Source organism: Podarcis gaigeae (assembly GCF_964106915.1).
Source record: "Podarcis gaigeae genome assembly, chromosome: 6".
Taxonomy (NCBI): Eukaryota; Metazoa; Chordata; class Lepidosauria; order Squamata; family Lacertidae; genus Podarcis; species Podarcis gaigeae.
The window spans coordinates 29,482,757-29,491,979 of record NC_139682.1 but is presented as its reverse complement, the minus strand read 5'-3'; positions in this window follow the sequence as shown (position 1 = coordinate 29,491,979).

The window sequence follows — 9,223 nt, the reverse complement described above, 5'->3', positions numbered from 1 at the left end:
CTGCTCTGTGGTGGGGAAAACTGGGCTTCAAAGACACCAGGAGAAGGTGTAGATTTATGCAAGTGTGGTGCCAGAAGAGACACAAGGAAAGAGCCTTCTCAGGGATGGAAGCAGAAATGCTAAAGCTGTAGTTTGTCCATGTGTCTGACTTTACAGAGGTCAGCCCTCTGAACTGAAGTGCTATCTGTCTGGAGGTATCCTCACTTTGAAGGGTTGTCCCGTCTAAGTCCATTTTAAAGATAAAAAACCACGAAAAGGAAGGACAGCAGCCTTGAAGCTTATCAACAACACGAAACAGCAAACTGAGCTGGCACAATCTTTCCCACTTTGGTGTGTTGTACTTCTGTTTAAGGAATAGCTCAATGGTGGGAAAGCACAAATTTTGGACACACTTTACTAAAAATCAGTTTGGACACCACCTCCAATTTTCTCCCATGATGTGTCAGATGGAGCACCAGTGTCCCTTCTCAGGAGTTACCGTACTTTAAATTGCTTTTTAACACATAGTATGGAGAGTGGGTTTGTGGGAATGAGCATCCCCATCCACTGTTATTTCAGTCACCTACTGGCTCCCCATACATTTCTGAACCCCATTGTGTCTCCACATGTATATTGTGTATACTTCTAGGGTAATTTCCATGGTATAGTTCCAGGGTGGGCTACAAAAATATTGCAATTAAACTAAGTATGATTATCATTAACATACCCCCATAAGTGTCCTAGAAAAACTGGGACGTTGTTTTTCCCTGTGAGAGCTGGTGGCCATTTTGGGCACCGTGATCTCTTAGGGGGCACTTGACTTGTGCAGGAACACGGCTGGGAAGACGCACATCCCAGTTTGGGGAGGCAACATGTTGGGTCAACATGTATTAAGAGCAGCAACCCATCATGTTAAAACCTAGCCCATAACAAATTTAATAAAATGTCAGTACAACCATGCATGACTAACACTTGAAAGTATGGATGTTGAGCAGGACTGAGTAGAAAGAAGCAAGGGAGACAAACCTAGCTATGATTCAGTATTAAGTGATTCAAAACAGCATCTGTAAAGTACAAGTGAAGGTAACTAAGGTTGCAATCTTAACAATGCCTATTCAAGTCAGGGTAGATGGATCTGTTGATTTTTCTTCTCTCAATTTCTCATTTTCCCAATCATAAATTCATTTATCCCTATTTCTGCAACAATTTGCAGTGTTTTTAATCAAAAAATCCTCATGAAAACTTTTCAGCATGTTAGTGCAAATGCCTTGCAATAAATATCTGTTTTGTATGCAGTTTTGACTAATGTACATATTTTAGGAGCACTTTCCCCAATACATCTATTTGTGTAAACATTGGTTGGAGACGTGTACCAGAAAATTTGTAAAAGTTCAAATTTTAAAGGATGGCCGTGTTTCATTTCTAACACTGTTTTGGAGATTGAAAATTTGGTAGGTTTGCCTTTAAATGTAAACTGAATCAAATTTCTCCCCCATCCTTACCCAGAAGCAAGTCCCGTTGATTTATATAGGGCTTCATCCCATGTAAGTGAGATTAGGATTGCAGCTTAATTCTCATTGGTTAGTCCAGCTGTAGCTGTGGCATAAATGAGTCCTGGGGATGGGGTGAAATTGTGCTTACTGGTGTAAAGTGACAGTGATTGGAAGCAGAACCAGTGACTCCTGCTGCATCTACAAAATTATGGACCAAATCTGAGTTTCTACATGCCTTGTTTGCATAAAATCACCTATGAGAAATCACAGATGCTCTCTATCTTTAGGTCTCTTGTCAGTTTGTGAAAGCAGATGGGGCTTGTTGCAGCAATTTCACAAATGGAAATGTGGCCTGTTTTGATTTCCCTTGCAAAAGAAAACACCACCACCACCAGATCCCTTTCTATGACTGATAAAAGGAGTGCCGCAGAAATAGTGGCGGGTGTTAAAACTCTGTGACTGATGGACAGTCCTTCCTTTGACCCTGAACAGTACATTAAAGGTTCAAGAATCAACCTTATCTGAGGAAGAACGGTTGCATAAATGTTAGCAACAAGCCTGGTAAAACAAGACAGGTGATTGATGTTAACGTAACAGCCATTGATTTTCTGCCCATCTTAGGACTAGACCACAAAACAGATAGTAGGTCTTTTGCGCGGTGGGGGGGGGGGATAGCCCTCAAATGAGGGCCCATTGCAAACAACTACATTGATAATTCGTAGAACAACTGATATATTGTGAGGGAAGGGCAACCCATGTATTCTATTCCAGTACCAATCGATGGGGCACAGTTTTGTAAGTTCAGTAGTCTGTATATGAATCCTGCCATCTCTAAAGGTGCCTCTCCCCACATATCTTTAGCACAACAGGACAAGTAAAGTGCAGTCAGTCACAAAGCAATAGAGCCACCTCTTTGGGCTAGTGTTATGATTTGCAAAATCAGCCTCAAGAGGACAGTGGTTGTTGAAGAGTAATAGGCAAGTGGATAAAATTGTTTCTGGACATTACAGAGCAAAGGCAGTCAGTTAAAGCTGCCATGTGGGACTGCTTGAAGTTGTCTCTGCCTGGCAACTGCTCCATATGATCACTGCAAAATGTAGAGCAGTTTGCCATGTGGATCACCCTGAGTTTCAGTAACCCCTTTGGCCACCATGACTAAAAATGCCCAGTGGTGCCATGTGGAACGTCCACAAAATACAGGTGTTTCCACCCAGGAAACTCTTCAAAACATTAAGGCTGCCATATGGAGACTATTTCAAGCATCCTTCACCTGATGCCAAAATTATGCAGGCCCGCATAAACGGGAGGGTGGTGCCTTTATGTTACAAACCCCAAATAAGAAAGCACTCCAAGATGCCTGAAAATATATTTAATGCAATATTTTTGCTATATTTGGGCTCAAAGACTCCATACTACCAGTTTACACAGGAACATACAAAGCTGCTTCATACTGAGCCAGACCATTGGCCCATCTAGCTCAATATTGTGCTCTGGAAACAATGAAACAATGAAAGTTTGCCACCCCTCCAATGGCTGCGTGCTGGTGTGTGCGTGCATGCTTGTGTGCACATGATCTCATGGAGCATACACAGCACACAAACAAATACACCCTAAGAATGGGGGCTGGAGTAGGCAAGCAGCTTCAGCGGAATGTAGACTCTGCCCTAACTGCCAGTTTCAGACCAGGGTGGCACTGTGGTTTAAACCACAGAGCCTAGGACTTGCTGATCAGAAGGTCAGCGGTTTGAATCCCCGCGACGGGGTGAGCTCCCATTGCTCTGTCCCTGCTCCTGCCAACCTAGCAGTTCGAAAGCACGTCAAAGTGCAAGTAGATAAATAGGTACCGCTCCGGTGGGAAGGTAAACAGCGTTTCCGTGTGCTGCTCTGGTTCGCCAGAAGCGGCTTAGTCATGCTGGCCACATGACCTGGAAGCTGTACGCCGGCTCCCTCAGCCAATAAAGCGAGATGAGCGCCGCAACCCCAAAGTCGGCCACGACTCTTTACCTTACATCCCAGTCCTACTTAGAGATGCTGGAGAGACTGAACCCAGCACCTTCCACATACAAAGCAGGTGCTCTCCCACATAAACCAACTTCAGACTGTGGTTTCTGAAAGCAGCTTGCTTAAACTAACCATAATTAACGTTAACCAGAGTTCGTTGTGGAAGCAGAAGCTTTTGAACTCCTTCTCCTGGCCACACAGAGGGAGAGGGGAACACACAATCCTAGGAGGAGGCCATGTTGTAATATACAGTTATTGACTCACACTTGGATGCGTGAAAAGGTCAACTTGAACCCTAAGCTCTAGCTACATGAGTAGGTGAGGTTTAGCAGGCTCTCAGCAGCCTCTGTTCCCCATCCTGTCAGTTTTCCCCTCTTCGTTCTTCCTGGAAGAAATGAAGAAGGAGTCATGTGGCCATGGCTCCCTGCAGGTGAAATGAATCTCTCTAAAATGACATTTTAAAGTCTGCATCTTTGCTAACCTGAAGATTGTGAGATTGGTTTTTGTAAAGAAGCCAAATTATTTTCTTTTAAAAAGTTGTTTGGAACCTTTTTCATCTTCATTTTACTGCCAATAGATGTTTGCTGTAACGCTGTGAGTAAAATATTCACTTGTTTGCAAAGCTAGCTGCCTGTGATTTAGTCCAGCCTAAGTATTTTTGTGGGGAACATTTGTTTAAAGGTGGGTGGTGGCAGATGTAAATCTAACCAAGTTTTAATGGGCTTGGCGCAAACGCCGATGTGCTAACTCTGCTATGAGAGAGCAAAACTCAATAGTAGCCATTAGTAATGTTGACACCTCATGAAAGCACCACCATTAGAGTTCTCAGATGTTTTGCTTACCAGAGCTGATAATGAAATATGCCCGAGTGTCATTGAAGATCCACTGACATCTGCCCCTGTAATCTTTCAAGTCCATTACTGGCACCCAGGCAACCCACAAGCTATGCCCTCACAATCCATTGAAGTATCCCTTCATATCATCTAAGGATTAGCTTCTTATCCTGTACTGAATACCCAGCTTCTGTAGTTACCAAAGCCTTCCTTCATATTCCACTACTAAAGAAGACTACCCTGTGTTCTTTCCCCCTAAATGTTCAAATAAACAAGACATTTCAAAATGAACCTGCTAAAAATATGTATATATATATTTAAAAAAACCATTGAATGCAAAAACACATTTATAGAGAAAATACAGATGGCAAAGCATCAAAGTGCCACTTCAGAGAAATCAATCCCTTGGTTCCGCCCCCGCCCCCAGCTCACTATTTTATGCTTTCCCTTGTTTTTTTCAGGTTTTTGTATGCGTGTTAAGGTTCACTTTATTTATAAGAGAACAAGTGTTTCTGAGTGGCCTTATTCTGAAGAGTTCCATCAGGGAACCTGCACTCTCTTTAGCTTTGGATATTCACCCAAATACATTTAGGAAAATTCATCAGAGGAGGCAGACTTAAAACTCAACCAATCCAGTCCAGGAGTGTGGAATTGTTTATTAAGAGATAAGGAAAACTGGATAACACAGCCATGTGTCAGTTACTGAATACAGGCAGAGCCTTGAATATACACAAAAGGAATACTAAATAACCAGGCATTAGTAAAATAAATGAAGCTGCTTCTCTCTCTCCCTCTCTCGTTTTGAAAACGACTCCTTATTTTACTGGAAAAAAATATTCACAGAACATAGAACGCGCTACAGATGGCAAAGTGCCACTTCAGAGAAATCAATGTCTTGATTTGAAAAGCGTGCAATTTTCTGTTCTTCTTTGTTGTTGTTGCTTTTGTTTCAGGTTCATATTATTCATAGCAGAATAAATTTTGCTGAGCTGCCTGTTGGCAGTGGTCTGCCATCTAGAACCACAAGAGAGGAGCAGGAGGGCTTTCTGCAAATCATTTTTACTGGTATAGTGGTACCTCGCAAGACTAATGCCTCAGAAGACGAAAAACGCGCAAGACGAAAGAGTTTTCCGTATTTGGAGTCGTTCCGCAAGACGAATTTCCCTATGGGCTCGCTTTGTCTTGCGAGTTCTTGCGAGTTTGTTTCCTTTTTCTTAAAGCCGCTAATAGCCGCTAAGCCGCTAATAGCCGTGCTTCACAAGACGAAAAAACCGAAAGACGAAGAGACTCGCGGAACGGATTAATTTCGTCTTGCGAGGCACCACTGTATTTGCAGGAGGGGAAACCAGGCAGTTGCACCGGGCGGCAAATTTGAGGAGGCCATGTTGGTTTGCATCCTTGCCCGGCAGACCACCCTGCTCCTAGGCTAGTCCGTTTGGGATTCATGGGAAGATATGCACCACAGGCTCCTGAATAGGAGCGATTGCAATTCAGCTTGCATGCACTGACTGGGTGACATAAATTACCTGAGATTCATTCCATGTTGGGTTATTTTATGCTGAGCAGCCACTGCACATGTGAGCTTATTTGCTTTCATTTGAGAGATGAGATCCTATAGTGCTGTCCCACCAAGTACAACATGCTGGAGGAAGCTTGTACGTGGCGGCAGCAGCAGGCCTGGCCTTTCTCCTTTCCCCCATGCTTTTGAGCTGACAGGTCAGACTTTGTTTCTCTTCTCTAGGAAGGTGATGCTTTCTATGTTTACATTATCATTTCTAATGCTCCACACACTTCATCTCAGTCTCTTACCTTTTTACAGCACCCTGGTAAAGTAGGTCACAATTATTCCCCACATACTGCAGATTGTAAAAGGAGCCAGATCATTTGCATGTCTACTTAGAAGTAAGACCTAGAGCATGGGTAGGCAAACTAAGGTCTGGGGGCCGGATCCAGCCCAATCGCCTTCTCAATCCGGCCCGCAGACGGTCCGGGAATCAGTGTCTTCTTACATGAGTAGAATGTGTCCATTTATTTAAAATGCATCTCTGGGTTATTTGTGGGGCATAGGAATTCGTTCATTCCTCCCCCCCCAAAAAATAAAGTCAGGCCCCCCACATGGTCTGAGGGACAGTGGACCAGCCCCCTGCTGAAAAAGTTTGCTGACCCCTGACCTAGAGAATAGCATGGAACAGCATGAAGGAGCAGCCCCATCAAAGAAAATAAATTTCTAGCCTCTGCATCTAGCCTCCCCCTGATTATATCCCTCCCCTTTTGATGTCCACTATGCTGAATAGACTGCAGTTTCAGTTATCTCTGCCCCATGGCATAAATCACAGGACATGATCCAGCCAAAATTAAGCATTTTTCACATGCCATTCATTTCAGCAGGGCTTTAAAGTTGATTATCTTTGACTACAACATGCCCCGTAGTTTCACTTCCCTGCACACACACACACACACCTGTGCCTCTAGAAAGTTTGTCTCCTGTTAATGAGGTTCCCCCAAAATAAAATAAAGCACACGCTCCCTTTCCCCAAGTCCAAATGCTTTAAAAAAATTGCTTTGAAACTCCAGTAGATTATTTTCATCCAAGCTGCAACACTGTTGAGTTGGTGTGTGTGTGTGTGTGTGTGAGAGAGAGAGAGAGAGAGAGAGAGAGAGAGAGAGAGAGAGAAGAGGATTATTGTGCTTATCAGGCAGTCTGCTTCTCTCTCCTGCCACCAAAGCTGCGTGGAGGAGGAAGCCAGCCCAGATTGATCCTATTCAGGATTCAACACAGTTTTAGCCCCACTTACCTGTGACTGGACTTAATTGTCAGGGGTCCCTTTACCTTTTACATGAGAGGAAACCTCATTCCATCTGGCAGGAATTATTTCTGAGTAGACATGTAGGATTTATTATTGAAGGGGTGGAGCAAATCTCTTCTGCCCAGGGGCAACAGCCACCATCAATGCACCACTGCTTAGGGACAAACCACACATCACGGTGCAGCCACACGTCACACCCATTCGAGCAACCCCTTCACCTTTGCAAAGTACTTTGAAGCAGAGAAGAAATAGAGAGGATGGGGGGGGGGAGTGTTTAACTCTTCAGTCCTGACACTTTGTTTTTCTTTGCAGATTTTAATAATATGATGCGTGAAAGACAGACATTTCAGGACCATGTTTCAAATGCCAGCTTTTTAAAAACTGAGCTGGTCCTATGATGCTTTTAATTGTTGCTTTATGATGTTGTTTTTCTTCTCTTTTTTGTTATGTTTTATATTATTTGCAGTCTTGCAAGCCACCCAAAAAATCAATGTGAAAGAACAGCATTGAGTGTTTTATATAGGACTCTGTTGATGGAGGGTAATTTAGTTGTTCAAAACCCTGGGTTATTACTCTACACTGCTGTGTTTTGAGATGAAAATGTGCTTTTATTATTGACCATGTGTGTTAAGATTGTTGGAGAAATTGGTGGGAAATGGCCTTGTGATTGCTATGGATAAAGAAGAGCAATCTTGAAATTCAGTAAATACATAAAATTAACACACCCACCCACCAAAAGACACTGTTTTCACCAAGTTTTCTATTTTTAGGAGGATAATTAAAATTCTGTTGGTGATACTCATCTATATTCCTAATGCTTCTTTGAGAATATTCTCAAAGCCGAAAAGGTAGTTGAGGCTAGTTTTAGATCAGGGATAGCCAATCTGGTGGGTCTCCCCCCCACCTCAATGCTGAGGACTACAACTCCCATCATCCCTGACCATTGGCCATGCTAGCTGGGGCTGAAGGGAGTTGTAGTTCACAACATCTGGAGGGCACCCCAGTGGATATCCCTTTTTAAGATTAAGAGTTCAACATGTTTACTGAAACCCCACTGGGGATTTCTCCAAGGAAAGTATGCATAAGATTACAGCCTAACAGTGCAATTCTATTCATGTATAGGTAAAGAGACCTCTAACCATAGGTCCAGTTGTGACTGACTCTGGGGTTGTGGCGCTCATCTCGCTTTATTGGCCGAGGGAACCGGCGTACAGCTTCCGGGTCATGTGGCCAGCAGGCCTAAGCCGCTTCTGGCGGACCAGAGCAGCGCACTGAAACGCCATTTACCTTCCCACCGGAGCGGTACCTATTTATCTACTTGCACTTTGATGTGCTTTCAAACTGCTAGGTTGGCAGGAGCAGGGACTGAGCAACGGGAGCTCATCCTGTCGCGGGAATTCGAACCGCTGACCTTCTGATCGGCAAGTCCTAGGCTCTGTGGTTTAACCCACAGTGCCACCAACTTTGGAGTTCAATGGAACTTTCTCTCAGATAAGTGTTTGTAGGATCACAGCTGCCTAAGTCATACTCAGGGCTTTTTTCAGCTGGAACCCTCTAGAACTCAGTTCTGGCACCTCTCAGATGGGTGCCATTGCCATTTTAGGAGAACAAGTGAGGAGTTCATGGTGAGTTCCGGCACCATTTTTTCTAGAAAAAAAGCACTGGTCATACTCCTTTGCTGCATGTATATTGGTGAGATTCTAGGAAAATGTCTATCTTGAAACAAAGAACACAAGAGCATGAAATTTCCTGTCAGCTACTCATGGTACTATGATACCATAGATGACAAAACACATTGTCTGTTCTGGCTCTGATGCTAGTTATGACCTATTTCATTTCATGGAATCAAGCGGGAAGGGACCCTGAGGATCATCTAGTCCAACCCCCTGCAATGCAGGAATAGGCAGCTGTCCCATATGGAGATCGAACCTGCAACCTTGGTATTATCAGCACCACGCTCTAACCAACTTCTTTAGCATTAGGAGCTGGACCACCTTTCTTTAAGCTTATTAGTAAGGAACACACTGTCAAAGGTACTATAAATGCATCTATAAATTGAGGAAGTGATGCTCAGAAAGATTGCATTAACAAGTAAGGCAGATTTGGAAAA